At 26.5% G+C, this 18278-nt stretch overlaps 1 protein-coding gene across 2 annotated transcripts in view; it reads left to right on the forward strand.

Moving 5' to 3' along the window:
* Nucleotides 1–18278, forward strand: part of LOC123301544 — a 136397-nt gene that overhangs the window by 90091 nt on the left and 28028 nt on the right. The gene's annotated exons all lie outside the window — the stretch shown is intronic.

The following is an 18278-nucleotide window of genomic DNA, read 5'->3' on the forward strand; positions in this document are numbered from 1 at the left end:
TCAAACATTCTTTTACACCATCAACTCCAAAAGTTTCAAGTCATAAAATATTATATTTATAAATTAATACAGGCTGAGTAATATTGACTTCGTGAAGTTTGTCTAATCAATTCGTTAATCGGTAAATTTATTGAAAATAAACTTTAATAAAATTTTTAGTTTTATACGCTTTTTGCATTAAATTGTTTTCCAATATTTGCAATTTTTTCTTAAAATTTTACTAGTGAATAAAATATTTTTAACTCTTTTAGCCTTTTTAGCCTCTATACCTACCAAGGTATATTTATTTCTACATTAATTAATGAAGTCGTTGAAGATCCACTCAAAGGATTTTGTAAAATAATACAAATGATTTGTTACATTATTTCTTATTGAAGTTGACATCAATATTTACAATTATCAAACGACGAAAAATAAGAATACAATTTTTCTATATCTGGTGTAATTTTCAAAATATTGAAAATTTTCCGTTTTTATTCAGCTTTCAAAATTTCAAAAACCAAACAGATAGCGAAAAAATGTATTCTTATTTGTCATTTTGATTCATGAATTCAGCATCAAGGTTGAAAATAAGATAAAAATATTTTCAACTCTAGCTCTACCATGCTCGTACATCTCTTATAAAGATAAAGGTACTTGGTTTTCTTTTCTATGCCATTGCTTATATGTTTACTATCTATTAAAATTATTTGTTTTCATTCTTTCTAAGTGAAAATTATAAAAAAAAAACTGTCAAAATATGTTGTTTTTTGAGATTTCTCCATATGTATTTGATGTCGATTTTCAATGATTTTTTTTTTTTAAATTTGCACGAATAGCTTCTCAATGTTTATGGCCGCAAAACTCGATGGATTGACTTGAAATTTTGACAGGTTGTTGAATTTATACAATTAAGTGTTTGCCTCCTGAGTTCCTCTCGGGAATGAATATTTAAAAACAACTGAAAAAATGGATAAAAGCCATATAAATGTCAAATTTGTTTCTAGACTTTTTTTATTTATCCCCCTAATAATTAACGACAGATAAAGCCATAGCGATACGTGGCTGGGCTAAGCTGGTACCTATGTTTATAATTTCAATTTTCAAATTATGAAATTTTGATTATTCATGCTATAATAATAATTCATTAAAAAACTCAAAAAAATACAGTTATTCCAAAGTTTTCACTTCTGTTGGCAGTCCTCAAGACTGTCTATCATCTATTTTATCTGTGCATGCAAAGAGGAGTGGAGCGCATAATTTTGGACACCTTGTATGATTTGCATAGAAATGATAATAAATAATATTCTCTAGCTTCACAGATTTTATCTTGTATTTTGTGTTAAATGTTTAAAAAACTTGTAAATTATGTCCATTTATGGGTATTAATACTTGTAATAACCAGTAATTAGAAACTATATTATAGTTGGATATGTAAAATTAGCGATTTAAATTAAAAATTCGTGAGATACCTCTTATAGGTCAACAGATTTTAAGAGTAAGCTATTACAGTGTTTCAGATTAAGATCGGAGTAAAAAGTTTTAAAATATTATAATACATATTAAAATTAAACTTTAAAAAAAAAAAAAATATTTTATGCAACTTTTTCTAATAGTTTTTTTTCGATATCTCTAATCATCTCTGATGCTAGGCAAGATATTAAGAATCGGCCTTATTTGTCAATTTGAAGTAGATTGAGTTTAAAGTTCTAATTTCGGTTAAATAAAATATCTTAAAAAATGTGCGCCATTTTGTGCAAATTTTCAAGTCGACATATTCCTATAAATGACGAAAATATGAAGGTGTCTTTATCTTAAATGCGATTGTATATTTATTACGTCATAAAAGCAAAATAATACTATATTCTGCAACAATTTTTTATAGAAATATTGTTGGTCTTTCAAAATAAACTACCATAAAAAACAATGAAAATTGATGTATAATTCGAAATGCGATTATAAATACACCGTAAAAAAATTACAGAGTTAAAGTAAGCGCGTTTACTTAGCCCTTTTTGTTCTTTAAGTAAATGTTTATGAGTCAAAGATCTCAATAATTAATTAAAGAATATACCTTTTTTATCAATTTTAATTCTTCTTAAAATGCGTGGCGTATAAAATCTTCATTTTTGTTATTTTATCTTGTATATGAATTAGAAGTAAAAATTTGTGGTTCATCTTTCAATAAATATATAGCAGAAATCAGGAAATTTACGAATAATGGTTTAGTTTTAAGGGTCATATCCGGCACGAAGCAAGTGAATAAATCTCGCAATATTTGCAATAAGAAATATAAAAATAAAATACAATAATAAATCAATTAAATTGAACATTTGCATATGAACAATTACATCATTTTTCATAAAAGTTAATAATAATTGCTTGCTCCTTTTAAATAACATTTTTCTAATGTGTTATTTGTTGTGTAAATAAATAATTGTGTAAATGTTAAATTATGCTTCCTTGTTTGCATAAATTTTCTTTCAATTATGGTGTATAGACTCTATTAATATAATTCAATTAGAATTAATTTTAATTAAATTAACCGTATAAAGTATAATGGATATATCTACATATGTTATTGATGTATCCTTCACAAGTCAATTACACTATAGATCACTCTTAATAGGGTATTTGCACTATTGGTACTTGCAACAGCATTCCTATTTAATGAGATCAATTTATTTATACTTTTAATTTTATTGAAAAATTGATAATGACATTACCGTTTTTTTTTTTTTATTTTACTGAGAGAAAATTATTCTTATTTCATCTCGAAAATCGAAACCAAAGGTTTGATTGTTTTGAAGAGTTCACAATGCTTTTTAATATTTAAAAAAAAATATAGGTAACTTAAAAGATTGTGTTGTTTATTAAGGCTTGTTTCTTGATAAAATATTTTGGATATATTTCCCCTATAGCAAGTTTCGCCCTATGGGGTCCAGACGTTGATTCTATAGTTGATTATCTTGAAATATTAATAGTTTTTCCAAAGAGGACATGGAATTGTGGTTATGGTGCACGCGCCTAATTTTTTGTTGCATAATGAATACCATTAGTACCAGTTCTGATGGATGAAGTATTCAGAGAATTAAAAAAAAAAATTGCTGAATGGATTGACTTTATTATTTTGGTTCAAAACACAAAGGAATATTTGAAATTAATGAATTATTTATAAAAATAAATAATAAATTTCTATTGAAAAGAATATGAATATATCCAAAACTCAATAACAAAAAAAAATCAATTAGAAAATTATACAAAATAAAATGTCCTCTATTAATTAATTAATAATTAATTGTTATTATATCTTACAATATTCATTAATAATAACTTTCAATAAATAATAAATAATAATATTTTTGTTTATTTATTTATTTTTGCATTTATTAATAACGAACGGATGCGTGTGTTTTATCAAACTTGTATTTGAATTATTATTATTAGTAAATAAATTGAAATTCTACAAATAAATACGTGATATCGTCTATGAAATGAAATCAAATGAAAGAGAAACTGTAATAATAAATACATAATTAATTCTAAATAATATCTATTTTTTTTATATTTAATATTATTAATAAAGTATCGTTTATTTATTTATCTCATCAATAGTATAAATGTAGAAGAGGATCCAAGTTCTGAGAGTAATTCAAAATTCGTTGATCTTCCATACATTTAACATTTTGTTTGAAAATTAGAGAGTGTGTTCTTTGTACGACGTAGGCATCCGATGGAAATATGTTATTCATATTTTCCGAAATTCTAACCCAAATAAGGTGACAAACGGGGGCAAAGTTTGTATGGGACAACGTGTTTCCTTGTCCCAATCTACTTTAAATTTTGCATATACATTCTTAAACGGAATACCGGAAGCGGGCTGGTATCATGCAAGTTTAACATTTATTGATTTTAAATAGTAGATTACTTTGTATGTTTAGAATCTGAATCGATTTTATGATTCCATTAGATCGTTGTCCGCGTACTCCCATGCATATAGATAATACATATATTATAATTTTACTTTCGTTTCCAGTATTGGAGAGAGATTGTGGTTTGTTTGGTTGTAGGTGTGTGATTTTCATCAATAAATTTTCTTTGATTTAATTTTATTTTTAATCATAATATTAAAATATTGATTTTATTATCTGACATATATTTTTTTAAATAGATTCTTTGATTAATCGATCTAATGATTTCTATATTATAAAAAAAAGTGTTAAAACTCTCACTATATGTATTTATGATAAAGAAAGGAACTGACCGAGTAAATTTCTTTAGCATTGCATTTAATGTAAATATATTTTATCCATCAAATTTTATTTAATCTTTTAATGCAATGATCTTTCGATCTGAACTATTATTAATATCAATTATAAAAGCTTTTTATACTGGTTTAAGATTTTCATGGAATTTTTTCATCATTTCGTCTTTAATCGATTTTAATTAAAATTTATTGTCTATAGTTCTAGAAAAAAATTCAAATTTGTAAGGGGAAAAATTACAGTTATGTGTCTCTCTGTCTCTCTGTCTTTTTTCGAAAAACTTTCGCAGCTTTTTTCGGGTATACACGCTAGTAAACGGAGTAAACGCAATTCCTATATCAGGTGTGTACGTACTTCGCCTCCTCTACCTCTACCTAACTTCAATAAGAAAATTTCGTCTTTTTCGTGATACCTTATACCATTATTACATATGGGAGTTTATCATAACTTTTACACGCAGTTAAAGTATTTTTAGTAAAATCTACTGTGCGAAATAAAGGCAGTCAACATCTGAACAATTGAATTAATCACCTTGCCAAATATGTGAAAAAAGTTGACTTTTTTTTCTCATCGGATAATTTAATTAAAAAATTTTTCTTCATATATATTTTATATTTTGTTCTTTGTGAAATTTTTCAAATGTAATTATATTTTTTTTTTTATAAAATAAGTACATTAATTTAAAAAAATATAAAATCCATTATCAGCAAATTTAAAAACACTTTAAAATCAAATCATAAAGAAAGTTAATTACCTATACAAATTACACTAATTAAATAACTATTTTTGTGTAAAAATAAAATAAAAATAAATTGTGAAATATTGAAAATAGAAAATATGCTATTTTTTCTCTTTCAAAAAATATATATTTATAATAATCGAACACCTATTAAACATTAATAATATTATATTAAAAAATAATAATTGTAATCATTAAAATTTTTTTACAATATGTATTTTTTAGTATTCCGTATTACAAAAATGGAATTTAATTTAATATCGTATCTTGGTGTCCATCACTCATAGTTACATACAAAAAAATGAAGTATATTTTATTAAATTTCACTCAATTTTTCCACTCTTTTGACAGCTGAAAACTTCCTACCATTTTTTATGCACTATGGTGTCAATGATTCTTTAACATAAACATAAACATAAACAGAAAAAAAAAATCGTAGAAAAATACAAAAATCGAAAAACTCGATTGTCATTAATTCGATACAGGAACTACGATTAACATCTATTTTTTATTTAATAGCTATATTAATCCTCTAATAGGCATATAAAGTGGATTATCAGTTGAAACGAAAAAGAATACCGGCTGAGGATTTTAAGAGCAGCAATACAATTTATATTTGCGAAGATATTCGATCGGTAATTGTGGATGATTAACAGTAGGCATTGTTTTAAACTGGGCTCAATATGCTTCCAATTTTTTATTAGGTATTTGGAAGATACTAAGTTAAAAAAGGCCCCCCCCCCATAAATATCTACCCTAAAAACGATAGAGGAGGGTAATTTAACAAAGACCATAACTTTATCGACCATTTAAAGACCATAAATAGTCTAGAAAATGGCTATGTATAATTTTCCTTTTTGTAAAGATATTTTATAAGCTGCGTCATTGATTTCTAACATTTTTAAGTAAAATTAACTATAAATTTTAACTGTTTAATTAGAACGTCAAAAGAAAAACAAAAATTTTCTTTCCAAAGTGGAGTTTTTACATTTCCTTTGGATAATTATATAACTAATTGTACGGAACACTGATTGTGCAAGTGCAACTTACGCTTGTCCGAATATTATTTATAATTAAGTTTAATCATTATTGAACTCGCACACCAAAAAAATATAAATTTGGGTTATTGAGCCACCATTATTAATATGTGTTTGTAGTATCTAATTAGTGGGCGTTTAAGAAATATTTACTAACAAAAAACGAAATTTTTTGTATAGGAAATTGGTGATTTATGATTTTATATAAAAAAACAAAATTAAAGAAACTTGCCTTTTATTATTGGAATTTTTTTTCGTATAAAAACAGGTAATTACTGTTAATTTTGTTTATAAAAAAAATAATACAAGTAATAAATATAAAAATAATAAATTTCAGAAATCAGAAATTTAATTAAATGTCTATATTTAAAAACTTATTTGGCTGGTTCCAAGGTTAAATTAAATGCGATTTTTCAAAAAATTTTAATATTTTTAAAATAAAATTTTATATTATGTTAATTAATTTTTGGTAGACTCGGATGTATTTTTTTTTTGTTTTTGCTGATGCAAATATTTTTGATGTGTGAAGTTAGCACATCCCAGTAGACTTATATTCAAGCTTTTCTTTATTCAACCTTTTTTAAACACTATCCCTTTTTTATATTTAATCGGAAAATGAACTCGTTTTCTACATTATCCTATGAATGGCAGAAATGTGGAAACATTATAGAAAGTGATTTCCGCTTCCTTACTAGAAATATAATTTCAATGAAAACTAAATATAATTTCAAAGTTTCTTTTATAATTTTTTGGGCATATTTTGTTTGGTAAGTTTTAACTAACTAACAAGTAAAAAAAAAGATACTTTTAAATGATCTATAAGATGGACTTATAGATGATATTATTTATAAATCTTCTGTAATTAAGATATCTTCTATAATTTTACATATTCCACTTGTTTCAACACTATTCCAACCTTCCTTAATCTTAATATATCGGTTTCAATTAAACAGCTACGTACCTAGCCGCACTGATTTATTGAGAGTGCTATAGTTTTAAGGTGTAGAGCTCTTAATTATTAATCACAAAAGTGATTGCAATCATTTAGATATATATTGATACGTTGGTTTGATATTTACGCTTGATTATAAATTACAATTCAAAACATGATATTAATTTATAAAGAAAGGCGAAATTATAACAATTTTTACAATTTTTAATCATAATATCATCTGATTTAGAATCAATAGTTGTAATAAAATAAATATGGCAGACGAAAAATTATTTTATTAGAAAAAGATAATTAAAGTTGATAAAGAATTTCCAATCATAATTTAAAATTACAATCGCATTTCAATGATCTATTATTATATATGCTTTTTAGTAAATTAATAGGAGTAGGTTCTGTAGTAAAGAGAATTGAGTGTTCAACCATGTCATTGTTAACCCCCGAACTAAAAAAAGGGATGTTATAAGTTGAACCCTATATGTGTGTGTGTGTGTGTCTGTCTGTCTGTGGCATTGTACTGCCTAAACGAATGAGCCGATTGTGATTTTTTTGGTTTCGTTTGAAAGGTAACGTAACGGAGACTGGTTTTATCTATATTTAAGTGCGAGTTGAAGGTTCCGTAGTCAAAAAAACTAAAAAATTGGCGACGATCTTCAAAATGGCTTAAGAAAAAAAGGTAATTTAGTGGAGTGTGTTCTTATATATGTTTTAAGTGCGAATTTAGGGTTCCGAACCCGAAAAATTTGTAGTGGGTTTTTTTAAAATTTTGTAAATTTCACTTGTTAGCAAAACTATTTTGTTTTTTCGATAGGAAAAATTTTACATAAAATTATTTCGATTGAAAATTTTAGAAAATCTATTCAGAATTCGTAAATAATGGTATCTAATAAAGAAAAAAGTTTTGCATCGTAGAAATTTTCCACATTTGTTGTACAACTACAAAAACTATGCATTAAATTAAAAAAGTTCCAAGTTCTAGCTGATAAATTGTGCACATATTTGATTTTTTTTCGACTATCTAGTTTCAAAACGCTCCTAAATGCCCGAAGTTTTTACAACCTAAAAAACAACTGTGGAAAATTTCAAAGACGCAAAACTCTTCTTCTTTTAGATTTAGATTGTTTGGGAAGTTAAAATTTTACTCAGTTTAATGGTTTAATGTGATGTTTTTTTTACTCCAGATTTACGCCTGTACAAATTTAATGCATATAAAAGTCAATAACTTCTAGTATCTAGGTAGATGAACATTAAATAATTGAACTGATCTAATCGTCGAACAACCTTAAATAAATGAAATGAACCTGTTTTAAAGATGATACACTCGGAGCAAACAACTTTTATTAAGAAGAGATATTACCTTCATGTACCTACACTTCACATTACACGTTCTTACATGCCATGTCCTTCACTACCAATAAAATATAAAAGGTGGTGATTGTCTTTTAATAATTTACATGATGCATATAATAATAATATATTGTATGATACGCCTTAAGCAACTCTCCCTCAACTTTCAAATGAAATATTTTTGAACTGAGAACATTATTATTATTATTATTATTATTAATATAACAAAAACAAGAATTATTAAAAATAAATAAAAAAGTAACATAACATTCAAAGAATAAAATATTAATTATTATGAATATAATAAAAAAATTAGTTATGTTTTTTAATTATGAAAAAAAGTTAATTTTCCAAGGTTAGTCAGTTTTTTAATTCATTAATTTTTCTTGATATAGTCATTTGAATTATTAACGGTATGCTTATATAAGATATTTTTGAACTGTGATGTAATTGAAACTGTTAGTTTCTCTGATTTCTGAAGCTAATATGCTTTTAGATAGAAAACAAACAGAGTATTACAGTATTGAAAACAGTATTTGAATGAGTATCTTTTACAGCGAGACTGTACGTATAGCTTTAAAGCGAGACTGTACGCACAGCTTTTTAATTCAGCTTTTATCAAGGCGTGTTTAATTTTGAAGTTTTTTGAAGTGTTTTTTATTTATTATTCAAAAATTCAGTGCAAATATGGTGGGAGCGCAAATAAATATATATATTTTTAGATATGTAAATCTTTATTCCTGAAAATCCTGATCAGAATAATCGAACAAACGTAAATTATTGTACTGTCATCGATCCTTGACAAGTGTACTTGACAAAATTTTAATTCAATCTGACGTTTTGAGGCTCATGAAAATCACGTTCAATGATTCCGTTACATAGATACATAGGATACATAAATACTTACCAAGATAATTAAAGCGTTTAAAAAGAAGTTGTTTCTTATTAACCGACTTCAAAAAGGAGGTTTTCAATTCGACTGCAATTTTATTGTTTGCTACCTCAGAACTTTGCGTTAACCGATTTTGATTATTCTTTTTTTATTTGAATGCTGCTGCTTCCCGTGTGGTCCCATTTTCAGTTCTGACAATGACAATTTGGTCCAGTTCTGACAATGACATCCGTGACAAAATTAAATTTGCATTAAGTATGTGCGCGACAAATGGACGGACTGTTGAAATAGCAAACGGTTCTGTCATAGTTGTTTTCTTGGCTGACACTGACTCCAAAAATAACAATAATATGCAAAAAATATATGCAAATAGAATACCCTTATTAAAAATATTAATGTAAAACTAATGCTTGTGAAATATTTGTGATAACAGATAATTGATTTTGTGAATTTGTATAATATTAACAAAAATTTGTCGCGAATTGATTCCAATACCAATTTTTTGTATAGAAAGCGCTAAACAAGCTCTAACTTATACATCTTTTCCACAAATAAATAATTAATATTGCAGTGTTTCAGGCAGTTATGGAAAGTTATAGTTATAGATACAATAAAAACATAGTTGGATAGAAACAGAATCAAAGCATAAATATTTTCAATCAAAGATTATGTAGAATTGGTTTGTAATTGAGAAAATAACATAAATAATGCGCAATTGGCAGATGATAATGTAATAAGAATGGAAAATTAATTATGTTTTTTATTAATAAAATAAATATTAATTTAATGACTCCTAATGGCTTGATTATGATGACATAATAGTTTATATTTATTAATAAATAATCAACAAAGTATTTTCATGGTTTACAAAAATATTTTATCGTATTTTAAACGACCTAATGCATTTGATAACTCAGGCACTTTACTGGGCAATATAAATATTATATTTATAATGCTTATACTTTGTATTTGCTTTAAAGAAAGGAATTTCATATCACTGATTTAGTATTCTTATAAAAATTGATACTCGTTGAATATAGTTTCATGAACAGTCCGCGAAGAAATTGAACAGATCAAAGAATTTAGATTTGTTGAAAAACTTGAGAAGTTTTTTGGGACACCCGGTAGGAACCATGTTATCTTCGTTATAAATTATTTAATTAAAAATTTATTGGATGAGATTCAACCTGATGATTTTCCGCATGAGGGGCGAAAACCGTAACCACAAGATCAACGCCTCGCTGAGAAAACTATTAATATTTCCAGATAATAAACTATTAAATAAGTGTCGGTTGGTGAAGGACACTTTTTTTGTGGAGCCCCTATCCGCTAAACGTGCAAATAAGAACATAGTTCAGAAAATAGTTAAACAAAAACCAAATTATATTATAAAAAATTCCATATTGTTTGCTGAGGAAGAAAAATTAAATTTACATAATTCTTCCCTTCAAAATTGGTTAAATTTTTTAGACATTTTTGGTGGGACATTGATTATTCAACAAAAATACAAATATTTAAGATAAAGTATTCCATTTTTAATATAAGCCTAGGTATGTTAATTTCTCAGAGGTTTAAAATGTCACATTTTAAATGACAATTTACCCAGTATTATTTTATATAAATTAAAACATATTTTCTAGATAAAATTCATTATTTTATTTTCAAGACTTTAACTTTCTAAAATCTGTGTTATTATAAATTATAACAATTAAAAAAATGAAATAAAATAAAACTTCTACATTTGTGGAAATCTTCATGACTTAACAATTTTAATTACTTTCCGATCAATTAAAATAACCAGCAAAAAAAAAAATGTGTAACAATTGTAACGCGTGTTTAATCAAATTAATAACAATAAATCGTTAAAAAATTGTTTAAAGCTAAGTTTTTTAATCGATTAAAAAAAAAATTATAGGTATATGATGTCAGATTTTTAATCGTCCGCAAAGGCTATTTCCAGTAAAAATGATGTGAATTTTTCAAATTCATGGTCATTATTCGATTTCTTGAGTAAATTTTTTGTATTAAATTTTTTTTTCGAAAATATACTTGATTGTTGTCAAGTGTTGTGTGTGTGTGTGTGTTGAAACTTTATAAATGTAGCAAACTACCAAAAGATACTAATTTGGGTGCTCCTTTTTCGTGATTTTATTTCGGAGGGAGTTTAAAGTGCTTCGAAGTTAACTAAAGTAAGGAAATTTTTGCAAGTGAAAATATAAATGACATGTCGAAAAGAGATATCTATCTTACTTGGTCTTTCTGATTCGTAGAATTTATATTAATATTTTTTGTGGGTTTCGACTGTTTCGGAAATTGCAAAATTAATTTTGCGATATGTTAGCAACGCAAAAAAACTTGAAAAAACTTCTTTATGGCTTAAACTTATATAGTTTTCAATTTAATCTCTATATTCAAAAATATATATATATATATATATATATATATATATATATATATATATATATATATATATATATATATATATATATATAATTAATATATCCGAAAAAATTTCATAACTAAAAAACCAGCGTTTTGCCGAATACTTTCTGATAAATTATTCTAATTTTATTATACCATGTATATATGTAATACATATCTAGGTATACCAACTCGCATATCAACTCGAAGTCAACAAGAATTCATCCTTATAGGTATACAAAGTTTATCCCCAAGTTTGTAACACATAAAAATATTGATGCTACGAACAAAATTTTGGAATAGATGTTCATAAAATCACCTAATTAGTCCATTTTCGGTTGTCCGTCCGTCCGTCCATCTGTCTGTGAACACGATAAGATAAGTTAAGTTTCTTTTGTAAGTAATAAAATAAATATGTAACCAAAATTTTAATATGATTAGATATTGGCTACAAATAATTCGGCTATTAATGCTCAAAAACGGACAAATGATCTTTTAAAAAATGAATGGAAATATTAAGAAAAAGTCCCACTGGTCACCACGCAGTCAATGAACTAAAGTATTCAAAATAACTGCACTAAAACACTATGAACGCTTAAGTAATTGAATTTTACATTAAATTTTCTGTAACATAAAAATTAGTATTTTTAATGTAAAAAATAAAAATAATTTTGTATTATAAATAACAATATTACTGTTATGTTTAATGAAATGATTTTACTTTTTTTTTGTGTTTTGTATATTTTTGAGTATTAGGACGAGGGCCATTGTACATTAATTGACAAAATTTAAAAAACCTCCGACAAAAACGATTTATAATATAGCTATAAAATATTCTCTCGAAATGACCAGGTTTATTTGACAATATTTCCATAGTAATTATTTATATGGTAAAATTATATGCCATGCCTTTTCCAAATTTAATCGATTTTGAAGATCATGGCCAACTTTTTAGTTTTTTCGAGCATGAAACACTTATAACACCCCCTTTTTTAGTTCGAAGGTTAAAAATAATTTTGTTCGTCAAACTGATGTACGTAACTATCACCTGACAATTTATACTACTTTGAGTGCTAGACAAAATCCTCAATTTTAAGTTTTTCTGCGGAATTAAAAATTTTTCAGGTCTTCTTCGAAAGAAGTCTCGTTTTGTTGTAGAAAACTTTGTTAGAGACGTTCTTGACAACAGTTTTTCACATTTTGATATGATCGTCAAATACTACGCCTGGCTCTCGACCTATTCGTTAAGGTATATCATAATCAAAATTTTACACATAAATTGTGAAGTCAATCACCTTAACATCTCAACACCAACAATTATGTAATATATTTTAAATGTTTTGATAAATAATAATTTGTTGTAAAAATATGATGAGTGTTGTTGATTTAACATTAAAATTAAACCTTTTAGCAAAACTAAATTTTTATGATTAATTTGAAATCGTGACTTTATGGTTTTTTTGTCTTTATATAAAACAGATTACAAGGTAATCGTACCATGATTGTAAAAGAAAAAAATCTTGTTGTTATGAAAGGTGGAACAACGTCATGAAAAGTTTATTTCAATTTGGATTTTGGATTCTGCGAAAATTGCTGATTTGATAATCATTTTAGCAATATATTTCATTTCTTTTTGCCATATAAATAATAATAAAAAAATCAAAAATCAAAAAAAATCAAAAACCCGACTGCATTAAATAAAATCAGAAAAGAAAGAAAGGAGTTCAGTAGTAAAGATAGAGTCTTTAACAGCCGGGGCCCATTTTTGGGAAGATTTGAGCCGGTCTTGACTTTAATGGGCCCCGACTGTTAAAATCGCTAAGTTAACTACTCAACTTGTCTCTTTCTTTTCAGGTTACATTTAACGCAGTCGGGTTTTTTATTTCTTTAATTATTTATTTTATTTCAGACTTTTTAGTGTCCCACCACTATTTATTTGCCAGGCGGAAATTGGTTTTTTACTAGCGTTAATCAAACAACCACTCTCAGGTGTAAGAAGTTCTTCATCCCTGCCTTATTTCAATGAAGAAAGAAATGTACATTATGTAGAAATAAAAGTTATAATTTTAATGACTCGAAGTTGAATATTAATAAAGTTATACTGACAAAGAATTAATGTTTTAATTTTAATTACTCCACGATAATTAATCAGAAAATAAAATTGCGAATTTAATTGAACTAGTACAAATTAAGTGATAAATTTTTGATTTTTTACAAATTTTCAACAAATTAAATATTTGGATAAATTTTTCGCGTGTTTTATTTAATGTAACAGAAAATCATAACTAAATACAATATTTCCCTGCCATCGTGGAGAAGTTACAAAGGAAAGGAAATTACATATCGATATTCCTCAGTACATTGATTTAAAAGTTTTACACACATTTAATCAATTTTTTTTTGTTTTAATCTAAAGAATACAAAAAGGTATATGATGAACATATTTCAATACCGGAAACAATTTTATACTTAATATTAATTGAGAAATTAATTCATTATAGAATAAAAAGAAGAGATGATGAAGAAGACTTTCTTTTCATATTTTTTTTTTTTTACCACAAACTAAATAATAATAATAATGAAAATGCAAGTATTTTTCTAATTTAAAAAAAAAAAAAAATTATAATATTACTGTGATGAACAATAGTAAATAGTAATTAATTTAAAAAAAAAAAACATTTGACAAAGATTTCTTCTTGTAATAATATTTACTTTTTTAAAACAAAATTACTTTTCTTTAGCTAGGCAAAATTGTATAGAATCCATTCCGCAAGAAAAAATCTGTTTTTATGTTCTGTAGAAGAAGGTTAGAGATTGAAAGGCTTGTGTGGCTAGTGCCAACATTCACACAAAAACCTGAGGCCCATTATGATGTTCTATTCAAAAATAAAATCATTTAACCTTTCTTAATCCCTTGCTTTTAAGCATTTCCAGCCCTTTGCAAAGCTCATTATTTCTCAATGTCCATTTCTGCTACTTTCTGTAGATTCTTCAGAAAATCTCAACCGAATATTTTAGAACGTCGGTTTTCCAGTACCAAATATCGACACAGCAAAAGTTCTGTTGCTTCTTCTTTCTCGTCGCAGTCTCCACTGAAGTTTCCATTTGTGATCCCTCATTTATTCTGGTTGATTCCTAATGCAATCTTTCTCATGATGATTTCAATGATTATGCAGATCTTCTTCTTGGTGATCAGTAGTCTCTTTGGCATACTGGTTCATCAATATCAGTTTTCAGCCAGTTTTGTAATTTTATTTATGGTATATCTTTTAGGTATTGGATCAGTAACTGTACTGAGACTGAAGTCTTCATGCGTTCGCATTAAGCGATTAAAAGTTATAAAATAACAAAATAATTTAAATTGTGATGTTGACTTTAATGTTAAAAAGCGTGGGTTACTCGTTATCTTTAGGTAAGGTCGTTGCTTTTTAGCTATTTCATCGAGTTTACTTGTTAATTATGAAATTTACAAAGCTTGGAAATTGAATGAAAACTTCATTTGTGTGTGTTCATTTGTGACCGATTGAATTGTTTCGAGCTACTCTATTTATATCAATGTATTCTTCGGCATAATCATATTATGAACCACCTGATATGCGTTGAGCTATCTATTTGCATGTTCGAAGGTGTCAGAAAGTAGAAAAGATTATTTGACGCAAAGCTGCTCTTTGATTATACTGTTATTAAATTGTTACTTTTAAGCAATAATTGAGCTCTCTCAAATAAATTAAAGGAATAGCGTACGATGTTTCATAAATATTAAAATTTGTTTATTATAATAATAATTACTAAGTAACATAGAAAAACATTTAACTTGTGAATTATTATCCAATCTTACGCTACGTGTTATCGTAACAACTCCTCATTAATTGAATCTATCCACTTATAATAAATCGATACTTTTGAGAAAGACATGAGTTTTGTAGGATCACAATTACGTGAACCAAAAGACGTTAGACCTACAATCCAATAAGAACCACTTTCTTCTTCAAATAGAATAAGTGCACCACCATGACAAAATTTATCAGTATAGACATCAATATATCGTTTGCATTCTAGAAATTTAAAAAGGTGATTGTTAATGATAGAAGAAATTAAAGAAGGTAGTCACAAGACGAGAATAGAATGTCTCTTGCATTGGCTCGCTTTAAAGCTTTTTTATTACCAGAATTCCTAGGATACAAGCTTACAAACTTACCAATAATTTTAGTATAATTTACTTTTGCCCTGTACAAATTTGCATCATTTCCCGTTTCCATGGAATCTTCTATATTAGCACCCCAGCCTAAAACTTCATAAGTATCCTGTTCGATTAACGTATCGCTATTATATATATTTATTGTCCCAACTGTTGTGGAGAATATCAGGGAGTCTACTAATCTCAACAAAGCCACGTCATTATCAAGACCAAGGACCCCGCTGTAATCAAATTCGAAATATTATAGACGTATCAACTGTTTGATTCCCTCCAAAAAATGTTTGTAGCCTACTCGTATCTATTTTCATTCAAGTTTTTTCCTTAAGGGTGGCCGCTGTTTATGTAAAACTGATAGAGCTTGTGGATAGATTAGCTATATGGGCTAGTTTAATTTTAAAACCGTTTCAGAAAAGCCCCAAGAATTTGCTATACATAGACTATTAGTTAATAGCCTGTCTGGCTTTACAAAATATAAATCCTGATACCATTTCTGTCCACTTATATTATTCTTATAAAATGTTGCAAAATCTATGGGTAAAAAAATCTTGCATGGGGAAATAATCGTGTGCAAAATTCAAATGTGTTATTATTATAAAAATTTTTGTAATTAGGTAATTAATTTTTAATTAGGTAATATCTCATTCGTGCTGCATAAGATCAAAAAACTTTTTGAAAACAAATTTGAGGACATGGAATATGTTAAACTAACGTTATTTTATATTCTGGAGGATAAAAAATACGTGCAACGTATCGAACTTGCAGATTTCCTTCCAGCATATTCATTTTATTGATTCCAGCCTTTACAAAAAGACCAATTGGATCCTCTGGATAACCATCTAAGCAATGTGCTGCACTTAAAACCCAAAATTTAGATATTATAACGCCACTACAGTAATGAATTGACGAATCTAGAAATTAAATTAAAAAATTCAGTTTTATCGAACGTCAGTAAATAATCTGTTCAACCAAATTTTGACTCTATAATTCTTCTATAATTTTGATAGAATTGAAGATTGATAATTATAAAAACGTAGGTATTTAGGATATGAGGAGATGATGGTGCTTCATTAAAAAAAGTGCTAAGAAAATACAGCAAAATTTTCAAGTAAACAGGTAGAACATGATTTTTCACGATTATTGGTGCCTTATATAAACTGAACCCAAAAAAATAATTCCATACCACTTGCTTCTTGGATTAAAACATTGAATATATAATCACTTTCGGTACTTCTTCGATTATCTTCCGAAATTTTCGGTTTGTTTTTAATTTTTTTTATATGATTGGAATTTTTTTGATTAGTTCCAACTAAAAGTACAAAATTATTTAGGTATTTGTGATAAAAGATATAATAATAATTATTATAATAATAATGAAATATATTTGTTTTTAATCTTACAGTGATTGTAACAATAAGAGTTCAGTTATTTAAAGGGATATGGCTATTTTTCTCATTTACAGAAAAATGAGAATTTTATTGCATATTTGATGCAATCATTGCGTGAAAACTCATAGTATTGGTATAAAGAAAAGATATAAAAATTTGGTTATTATTAATCAGATTACGTAGTTAATTTGATCATAGTTTTGATAGAAGTTAAAAAATCTCAATCAACTGGATTATATTTGTATATAAACTTACTTGAAATTGCATAAATATTATAAACAACCCCCAAAATTGAATACAAAAATATCACATTCATATTCCAAAGCATATCTAAATAAAATGGCGTCCGTTGTACAAATAGGTATATTTATTAGTTTTTTAACGAATGTTTATCAGATTTTAGTCATCAAGATGTATAAAAATATTTGATATTATTGTTTTGTATTGATGTATATTTGGCTTTTTTGATAAAGAAAAATAAATAATTGTTAATTAGAAAGATTGATTGAAACAAAACTTCATCCAAATGTTTGAAAATATATACAAATTCAGTGGCGAAGTCGAACTGTTTACCCAACCTCCAAGAGGCAAGTAAAAATTATTTTTAAACACTTTCAAAGATAAATGTTTGGTTTAACAACGCCGATGATCAATGTAGAATAATTGTTTCGAGTTTAACTTGTAGCCATTCAAGTTAAACTCAAGAGCAAAAGATAAGAAGCGAAATTTGTGCGTAATGTTTTGTTAAATAAAACGATCATAATATTTTACCAGAATAATTTCTGTTTTCATGGGACAATTGTGGGAGCCAAGTCTTCCTTGAAATCTAATACTTATAACTACACCCGATAATGCAGTTACAGGTATATTTTTTCATGATAATTAACGAAGGCTCATTTGGTACATTTTAGGTAAAGATACGTCGGATCTAAAATTTTTTAGCATATTTCCGTTTAGATTTCTCACCACTCTATACCTTTGAACTATCTGAATCCGGTAATTACTTACCTTACATCCAACAGCAATAAATGTAAGTGAATGTGTTTTTCTGAAAAAATATTGTTCG

This window comes from Chrysoperla carnea, chromosome 5 (assembly GCF_905475395.1).
Source record: "Chrysoperla carnea chromosome 5, inChrCarn1.1, whole genome shotgun sequence".
In the NCBI taxonomy this organism is placed as follows: Eukaryota; Metazoa; Arthropoda; class Insecta; order Neuroptera; family Chrysopidae; genus Chrysoperla; species Chrysoperla carnea.